The sequence below is a fragment of the Rosa rugosa genome, chromosome 2 (genome assembly GCF_958449725.1).
Source record: "Rosa rugosa chromosome 2, drRosRugo1.1, whole genome shotgun sequence".
NCBI lineage: Eukaryota > Viridiplantae > Streptophyta > Magnoliopsida > Rosales > Rosaceae > Rosa > Rosa rugosa.
Window position 1 is genome coordinate 59,800,152 of NC_084821.1, and position 10,410 is coordinate 59,810,561.

Here is a 10,410-nt window from a genome sequence, read left to right on the forward strand (position 1 = left end):
GATGGGAGAAGTGGAGAACTGCTATTCTACGTAGCAAAGCCCTTGCTCTAGAAGTTATCGAGATTTAAAAATCTTAGCTTCATCTTGTTTCAATTCATTATCTGCATAAAGATTGGATTTTTATTTTTTATTGTTTAACTTCTAGCGATTTTTGGACTATTGGATTGGACGAACAAGTCACTGTGTTATTGTGTTCCTATGCATTAATCTTTTGAATTTTAGGTGGAAACAAAATGTCCTTACTAGAGATTTTGGGTTGGCAACTTTTAAAATGTTTAGGTGAAAATTAGTTTTCTCCAATATCTTACAACCATGTAAGTGTAAATAGTCATTGAGCCAAACAAAGTCTGAGATAACACATATATTAAAAAGTCACAAAATTGTTATTTGCACCTATGTGCGACCGACAACTATGTTACTGTAATTGCATCCAAAATACAAGGCTATAATAATATATATGCTCTTAAATAGAATCATACACGTCTCATTGTATATAGAGTACCCTTGTATGTAAGACACAGTGGTGTTGGGGCTTCAATGAAAGTCACATGTTAATGGAAATTTCTTTATAGAGTACTGGAACACTGGCTTCTACCAAACCCACAAGCAGACATGGAAATGAAGGAAATAAGTTGGATGATTTGAAATCTGAGGATTACGAACTCACCTGCAATTTGTTCTCCCAAATACATCGGCGCCACATTTAAAATCCAATTCAATTAATGACTAACCTTATACAATTTGGACCACTATGCTCAACATTTTTCTCAGTTCTATGGTTGTTAGTAAATTGCAACATAATAATTTTTTAAAAGTGCAAATAATAATCTCATTAAAGATCCTAGTATTCATGATCCTAACAAGTTTAACTGGTATTAAATTACTTTCTCATTAAGTCAGCTACCTCTTCAAATCAAACTTTCAAATAAAAGCTTCGCTAAACCGAACTGAAAAAAGTAATTAAGATTTGGTGAATAACTGTAAATTGCACCGGTGGTGGTGTAGTTGGGTAATACAAAAGCACCAGCTTCAGTTCAGATCCTCTGAAAAAGTTTTGAAGTTGACATGTATAAGCAATAGTACACCCCAAAGAGCCCAAAAAAGCTATAAGACTTGACTTGGATAATATATTGTGGGGAGAGGATCCTCTCCTGAGCAATGAACTTGCCTGAGCTTCCTAAGCTTTTAATCCTGTAATGGTAAAAACAACATCTAATGGTCTACAATAGTGCCACGTAGTGATTATTGACATCTAAAATTTCAACCAAAAGCAGAGAAAGAGAAGGGGAACGGCTCCTTCGCTCAAAGTACTGGAGAGTCTGGGAGCCATTGGAGCTCCTGAACCAGAATCTCTTCGCTGCCAAATAAAAACTGCATCGTCGCGGCTATTCTTGCATACAGAGAAACAGAGAGCGAGTGAACTCGGAGCAGAGAACTACCCTCTGGGTTTGATTGGGATTCAATTGATGCATGGGACGGAATTGGGGATCGAAGTATTACCTACAACAAGTAAGTCAGAGAATTCGATTGATGGGTTCGATTTTTTTGGGGTGGGTGTTCCATTGATGGGCTGGCTCTTCTGTTCTATTGAAGAACAATATCTGGGTATATGGGTAAACCATCAAGGGAACATATTCGTTAAACAAAAATCAATTTGTTCTTATATTTGCAAAATCCAATTAGAAAAGGTTGTGATTTTCTGCAAAACCAACAAAGAGAGGAACGAGATAATTCCAAAATTATAGCCACCATGATTCAATAAATTAGGCGACCCAAAATTTGATTTACCCAGATCCATTGGAATTAAACAACTAGATTTATATTTCTTCAACATCAGTAGTCTATTTTCTGGCGCAGTGGCAGGTGATTTCATTATAGAGAGAAGGAGAGGAAAGGAGGAGATGATCTGCTACAATAGATAAGCATTTGAATTTAGAAAAAGCAATCAGCTGCGAGTAAGCTAGGCTGAGTGAGAGAGAATAAATCATCAGTTCCCAACATAAATCTGCATAGACCCAATTTTTCAAGCTACTATTCTATTCTTTTTAGTCTAAGACTCTCAGCTGTAGAACCGACCAGCAAAGAAGAATAGAGGGGAGAGAGGGATGCGTGAAGGAAGAGAATAGAGAGAGAAGAAAAAAATGAATAAAGTCAAGTTAAAGTTTATCGTAGACCGTTGGATTCATTATATCCACGTGTCATTATCTAGTTAAAATGTCAGGAAGCTCAGGATGGGAATGAGCTCAGGAGAGGATCCACTCCCGTATTGTTTAGTTTCTAGTAGTTCTTTTTTTTTTTTTTCAAAAAATAAATAAATGGGGGTTGCTGCAAGTCTGCAACACATCCCAGCACCTTCTGAGTTCCGTGCTTGAATACGCATGTTAAGTATGCATCATGATGGACGAGGATGAATCAAGTAGCATAAAAATATGAGCGTCGGCTTCAAAGGAAGTTGATTAACTAATTGATTATGAGTGAAGAGACTCGAAATGTTGGGCATCTCATATTTTTTTATGTGCGTGTTCTTTATTTAGAAATGGTGGAGAAAAGAAAAAGTTCTAAGTTTTGTATTTAGTGAAGTGAAAGCAATTCCTTTCACTGACATACCTTAGATCCGCAGGCCGCAGCTATGGTCAGAGGCTGGAATGGACATAGAAGTTGCAGATTATTAGAACAAGATGATTACGCCATAAAAATGAAACTGATAAAAAGGCCACATCCATAAAATTGTTGTACAATGGAAAGTATCGTCTTGGGTCATCAAGCCCACTACCCATATATGAGTGAAATGCAAACTGACCCACGCAATTGCCAGTTTGCCTCACACTTGTAGTTTGTACAGTGAGTAAGTGCCTGAAAACGGCTAACCGACCGACACCGTCGTGTCCGTGCACAGCTCCGGCTAGACCGCTGGCCGAGCAGACCACATCCCTAACAAAAAACAAGGGTGAAGACTTAAGACGAGCCATGACGGAAAGATCTATTTTTCTTTGTGATGGGCAAGTGTTTTTTTTTTTTCACCAATATGAGGGTGATCTAAAAAAAAATGAGTGAGAATGTTGAGTTATCAAATAAATTGATACCAAATCCTCAATGAAATTCAGCCTTTTACTCACAAAAAAATAAAATAAAAAAATTGATGAGTAAATTGGCTAAATCAGAAGCGTTAGATAGATAAAGTCAGCTTAATAGAAATTAATGTCATGACAACAAATGCGTAAATTAGATAAGAAAGTGAATGGCATGTTTATAGCAAAAGAAATCGGCCGATCTCAAAAATAATTTGGCGAGTCACTTCATTTTTATCCAAAAACTAGTGAATTAGGATTTGGTTTCATGCAAAATGAAAACAAAAATAAATAAATAAATCTCAAGTTGAGTAAATGAGAATGTTGAGTTATCAAATAAATTGATACCAAATCCTCAATGAAATTCAGCCTTTTACTCACAAAAAAAAATAAAAATAAATTGATACTAAGGTTTTAAATTTCAGTACTTCAAATTTAAGGAAAGTTTCGATTTCGGTGAAAATTTTGGTTAAAAATAAAGAAATCACATTAATTGTATTTATAGAATGATGTTTTTAAATGAAACTTTTACATAAACTAAACTAACCTATAATAAAAAATTTATAATAATTCCTCCCACTGACCTAGCTTTGCTAGGGTTTACTCGAAGGCTGCCGTTTTCGACAAAATCTCATCACTATGGATGGTGGTGTATCTGCGACTGGGTGGACGGGGCTCTGGTCCCTTTTTCCTGGTTGGCGTGAGGGTAGTGGCGGCGGGGTTCGTCGACGTTTTTCCCTATCTCTGGGCCTTTGGCTGTTCATTGCTTTGGCCGTCGTGGTTGTTGGGCGGGTGATGATTCCGGCATCGTCTCAGGTTCTTATTCCTCATGATAACAGTTTGGTGTCGGATTGCTTCGTTCTTGGAAGCGATGGGGATAGGAATATTTCGTCTATGATGGACAAGGTTGATGGCGATCTCGACATCTATACAGACGAGGGTCGTCGCTCAATGGACGATGGTGGTGTTTGGTGGCCAAGGGGTCTATCAGTTTACTTCCCGGATCACTGTTTGTCTGGTTTTGGAGGCTTGTGTAAGAGTTTCTGGGATGGTGGAGGTTCTTCCATTGGCAGGTACGGCGGTAGCGGTCAAGGTGGAGGCGGCAGCCGGGAGGTAACCTTGATGGAGTCTGCTAGGGTTTGTGCAACCTTGGATTGTTGGGCTCCATTTTGGTTATTGGGCTGGAACTGGACTGGGCTGCTTTGGTTATTGTCTCATAGTCAGGCTTCTGAGACTGCAGATGCCAATATCATTGAGGTGGTAGGGGTGCAAGTTGAGGAGGCTAGTCCTATTGTGGCCTCGGTTTCAGTTGAAGGGGGAGTGGGCGAGGACTCGCCTACTTCATTTGTTTCTATTTGATTTATTTTCAGGTCGCAAAGATCAGCTGCTTCGTTGAATTTTTTATGTTTGCTTCGGAGTTGCTAGATCTTTGTTAGAATAAAGGTGCTTAATTTTTAAAAGGTGGGTGTACTTGGGGTATGTTGGGTTCTTATTCTGCTTCTAGAATAGGTTTTTAGGGTACTCTGTAATACGGCTCTTTCTGACGGCCCCTTGGGGTGTGTCGTGTTGGTACTGCTTGCTGAAATACAATATCGGGATGACCTCTTTTTACCCAAAAAAAAACCTATAATAAACCTATTTACAATGTAACCTCTCTAAAATTATACATAAATAATAGAATTGTGATATTTAATATTTTAATATGGATGAGTAATTAACTAAAACTGTAGTAAGTTGCTAAACTAGTGTTTTTATCTATATGTAATTATAAATGTTATGTATATTGATAATGTGAATGTGATTTACTTTTTTTTTTTTAATGACTGGAACCCGGTGGGAGGCTTGGCCATCATGCCTTTTTCACTAATAATTAGAAGAAAAAAACAACCGGGGGTGGGGGGGGACGTAATGCAAAAACTCCGTGAATGAAAATGAATAAGAACAACAAAAGCAATATAAACTATTAGTAATAAGAGCTACTACAATGTGGTTGAACTACTCTCATTTAGTATCATACAATACTGCTCCCAAGTACATGAATTTTGGAAATGATTTTGGTATTTCATCACATGGGTAATGTATGTGTGTTGATCTCTTCCCACATGCAATCCATATATCGGATATTGTGGAATTACCCAATATGGTATTTCATTACAGCATACGGCATTTGGGACGACGAATGATCAAAATGTCATATGTGCTTCCACCTTGTGAGCTTGATCCAATTCCGTAAGTACTTTATGAGGTAGAACTCATTTCATGATGAGGATGATGAGAATGGAATGGGTTAGGGTTATCACAATATTGAGTTCCTATGTCTATTGAGCCAAGACTTGAAGAAAGTGATTCAAACTCATTTAGAAACAAATGGCCATCGCGTCTTCCTTGTGTATCTCTAGCTCTAGAATTGTATTTACGATTTGCACCAGGATAAGTAGTATGACACTACTATATTGGTTGTAGTGCCATGATTTGCCACTCCCCCTATCATTTCCATAATTCGCCTCACAATTGGTAGCAGATAAAAGCAAAGAGGGTTTTGTTGTATTCAATTTCAACTTGATTGGAAAAAAAAAAAATCAAAATTTCATATTTTGTTAGTGACAAACGAATTTCACATAAATTTCAGAGAAATTTCGGATAAAATTTCAGTATTAATTTTTAAATATATATTTTGTGTGTAGATATTTCAGAAATTAAGAATTTCGAGGAAATGTACTGAAAATTTTGAGAAACTCCTGACGAAAATGATATAGCATATGAATTTCGTTTCGGTACTTTAAATTTACGGAAATTTCGGCAGTTTCGGAGAAACTTAAAACCTTGGTTGATACAGAGATCTACAAAATGAAGATTTGGTTGAGAAACAAAATGCAAGATGTCAACTAAAAAAGCTATTGTCAACTCTCAATTTAATACATAAAATTGACAAGTCGCATAAGTTAGATTAAACAGGCGAAACCTTTGAACAACAATTAATGTCACGAATCCAAACAACAAAAACAAAAAAGAAAATATAATAGCATAAAAAAGCGCTAGAAGGAGGGTTCGAACCTCCGACCTTGTGGTTAACAGCCACACGCTCTAACCAGCTGAGCTATTCCAGCTTTGATGTACACTTATTATAATGTAACTATAATAAATTATTTAGACTTACAAGAGAAATAAAAGCCCAATTTATTTTTCAGTTTTGTTTTAATTTGCAGCTCCTCCTCGGTGCCTGCTCCATCATGTCCCTGCCGCCCCGAGTCCACCACAGTCTGCCACGACCACAACCCGATGAACCCCGCCGCAACACGAAAAACACGATGAGATCAGGCCGCCACAAGTTGCGTCACCACGAACCAGTCTCGATTTCACCGTCCTCGATCGACGCCTCCACCGAATTCGAATCGCGCCGTCGATCCAAGCCTCTACCGACACAAGATCCACCACCTCCCAGAGATTACCTGCCGGAAACACGAAAACCAAACTGCACCTGCCAAAACAACATTCTAATGGAGAAGGCTTGGATCACGGCGCGATTCGAATTCGGTGGAGGCGTCGATCGAGGACGGTGAAATCGAGACTGGTTCGTGGTGATGCAGCTTGTGGCGGCCTGGTCTCATCATGTTTTTCGTGTTGCGGCGAGGTTTGTCGGGTTGTGGCGGACTCGGGGCGGCGGGGACATGATGGAGCAGGCACCGAGGAGGAGCTGCGCTGGAAGTGTGGTGGTCTGGAGGTGATGGCTGGAGCCGCGCCAAGCCAAGCCTGTTGGGCCTTGGGTGGGCCTTCTTCTTGGGCTACTTGGACTGCAGTATTTTGGGCTAGGGTTTTTGCCCTAGGCCCATCTTTATGTTTTTAGTTATGTAAGACCTCGGAAATTTGTTATTAATTCCTAATTGTTTCCTGGGATTAATAAGGTGTTCGTTTGTACGATTTCGTGGTTCGAGAGTGGAGTGGAATTATTTTCGGACGAATAATTATTTGTAGTGCACGTTTTAGGGGGTTACGAAGTTTGACTTTTTATACGTTTAGATTCTGTGGAAACTTCCTTCACGGAAATCGTTGAGCGCGTCGATACGAGTTCGTGGACATGCGGAACGCGGAAATTGGAGTTCGTATGAAGAAGTTATCGCTTTCGGAAAAAGTTTACATTTTGGTATATATGAGATTTTTCCGAAAAATATCAAAAAATCTAAAGTTTCCAAAACGGGAAACTTTTTCTCTCTCTTCAGCCCGAGCCTGGTTTCGCCCCTCTCCCTTCGCCGGTCTATATCTTCACCGTCCGGCCACCAATCGACGCGATTCCAAGGAGGAATCCTGCTCTCCTCAGTCCCCTATACACGTCTGTAGTGGTGATTCGTCGTGGGAAGCACCGTAGACGGCGCTACAAGGCCGGGAAGTTTGGCGGCGGCGATGCTAAAAAACCCAGATCGGAGATCACGTTTCCGGCCACCATATCCGGTGATTCTTGGGGGCTTTTGAAGCCCAGAGGACGTAGATGCTTCCCTCCAAGCGGCTTGCAACGATTTCACCTGTGGAGGTCGAATTTTGAAGATTGGGTTCTAGGGTTCATCGGTTTTCTGAACTTGCGAGGTAAATTCCGGCCAAATGGCTTTGTTTCTGACTTTGTGCTAGTTATGAAAGTTTCAATTGGAGTTGAGATGAAGAACTTTGATGTTGGAAGTTTTGTCAAATTTTGACTTTGGATGTGCGGCGGCGCCGCCACTGTGGTGGTGTTTTCCGGCAGCTTCCGGCCACCCCAGGGACAGTTTCTGTTCCTGATTTCGATCTACTCGTCTATACGAGCATTTCGATATATAGTTTGTAATTTTTGGAAGTCGTATGAGCATGTTTTGAATTTTCCAAGTTTTAGGGTTTTCGGTTCGATCAGTTTTCTATCCGTGAGGATTCGGCTGTCCGATCGACTTGTAGTTTTGATATAGTAATCGTAGACGTGTTCCGAAGACGTTGGATGGTCTCGGATGAGGATCTGACTGAGGATCGTCGTATAATTGTGTTATGTGAATTGTGTGTTTTGTGTGGTATTGAGTACTGTGACCTTGATGTGATTAGGTGATTGATGGAATTGCATGAGCGGAGTTTGAATGATTTTTTGCTTGTCTTGGTACTTGTGTGAAGACGCAGCTGGAGTTAGAGGTGAGTAAATCTCACGGTGTTTCGGTCGATAAACTAGTTATGTTTAATTTAGTAGATTTAATTGTTAGTATGCAAAATCATATTTATCAAAATAAATTATTTGTTTTAAAATATATGAACTTGATCGACAACGGTTCATGGGTAAGTTAAAACAATGTTATGATATAAAATGATTTTCGAGAAGTATAATTTATAAAACTATAGTTGGTATTAGTGACATCCCTGAGTGGATGACTACGTATATATATATATATATATATCTTGGTGGAATTGAGGGTGTAGTTTACTATTGTTGTGCAATGTGATGTTGAGGAAAATATATGATTTTGGAAATAAAAGATGGTTTTGTTGGCTTTGAGTTTTCAAAAGAAATAGGTATGGTTTTGGTGATGGCTTGAGTTGAGAAACAAAAGTTGGAAAATGATTTCATTATTGTTTGAGGCTGTTGGAGATGAGGAAACAATATTATGTGATGATCAGTGTGATGATTTTGTGTAAATGATGTGGGTTGTTGTGAGGTGATTTATTTGGTGTTGATGGGTGATCATCGACTTTAGGGTGAGTGGTTGACCTGTGTGGTGATATGTGTAATGACCTATGTGGTGATTGGCGTTATTAATGAATGTTTTTAGTAAATGTTTCTATTTATTTCTATTATTGAATTGTTTGTTTTCTTAGTAATCTCCTGAACTAAACTATATGCAGGGATTACTGTCTTTTGAATATTTGTTTTAATGTAATCTCTTGAACTAAGTTATATGCAGGGATTAATGTCTTTTGAATTGTTGTTTTAATGTAATTTCCTGAACTAAACTATACGCAGGAATTGCTATGATTTGAATTGTGTGATTTTGGGTGATCTCCTGAACTAATTTCTATACAGGGATTACTATTTGTTTACCTAGAGTGATTGTATGTTTGGTTGTGTTTTTGTGGAGTTAAATGTTGTTGCTTTAATTTATCTCACGAGTTGAGAAATTATAAACATGAGTGACGTGAGTCACTTTAATTGAGTTTACTCATACAGGCTTAAAAGCTTACCGGGTTTGTTTTGTTCATTCCCGGTGCACTATTCTATGGTGTAGGGGTTTTTGTGCAGGTTTGATTATCGATTATTCATTATCAAAGCTGAGGTGTACGTTCGATGACGTGGACGTGGAAGGGTGCTCTTTGTTTTAAGTCTTCCGCTAGGTAGTGGGTTGTGGTGGGTGTGTTTACTTATTGAATTGTCATTCAGTTTGATTTGTAAACTATCTGTAATGTAGTATGTGACTCTAAAGAACGAGTCGCTATTGACATTGTGAGCTCAGTTTGTTTTGTTGCTTAATTTAATTGAAAAATTTTCAATGTGTTTTTCTTGTATTTGTTTGTTCTCGCGTTTCGGATTTGAATTTATTTATTCAAAATTCGGGGCGTGACAAGTTAGTCTAATTACAATAATTCATTGTTTTAGGAAGCTAAGCGTTTGTGCGCACTCTATGTTTCTCTAGCGCCTCTGGAGTAGTACCAAAAGAGGATATCCGCTATATTTACATTCATGAATATCTAATGGGTAGGTCTATTTCTATGTACCACTGTGGGTACTACTACTACCTTTTTGTTTGTCTGTAGAATGGCAGCGGAAGGGTATGTAAAGGCCTATTCTGGCTTTAGATGAATATATTGCCACCCGCCCTTTGGGTTTGGGTTTGATTCAAAAAACAATTAATGTCACAATTTTTTTTATTAGATAAACAGTTCAGATGCTACAGCTAGTGTTTGGTGAGTTGAACTCACAACCTCTCACTTACGAAGGAAAGACTATGTCATAAACATACGTGTGTAAATCGAATCTCGTTTTGAGGTAACATTTAAAAAAAAAAAATATGGCGTGTATGGTATAAAAATAAATATTCGAACTAAAAAAGAATAAAATTTATTATAAATTCAGTATAATTATAGCAATTAAAATCCAAACCCTGAATCTGGTCAATCCCAACCTTAATCATTAAAATGTCACGCACTTACACGTGTAAATTGAATAATTTTTTCAGATAAAAATTAAAAATAAAATATAACGTGAATGACATTCAATGAAAATTAATATAAATTCGTTGAATGGTATCACACATAAAATCCACACTCTGAATTTGGTCAATACCAGCATCAATCAATTTAACCTACCCCAACAACATTCATTGACGCGCCAAAAACCGAATCC

General features: G+C 38.2%; 1 non-coding gene across 1 annotated transcript; it reads right to left on the reverse strand.

Annotated features, from left to right (window-relative positions):
- Positions 1–6,101: 6,101 nt before the first annotated feature.
- Positions 6,102–6,175, reverse strand: TRNAN-GUU (transfer RNA asparagine (anticodon GUU)). Its single transcript has one exon. It is a non-coding gene; the product is annotated as a tRNA-Asn (tRNA).
- Between the last annotated feature and the right edge of the window lie 4,235 nt (positions 6,176–10,410).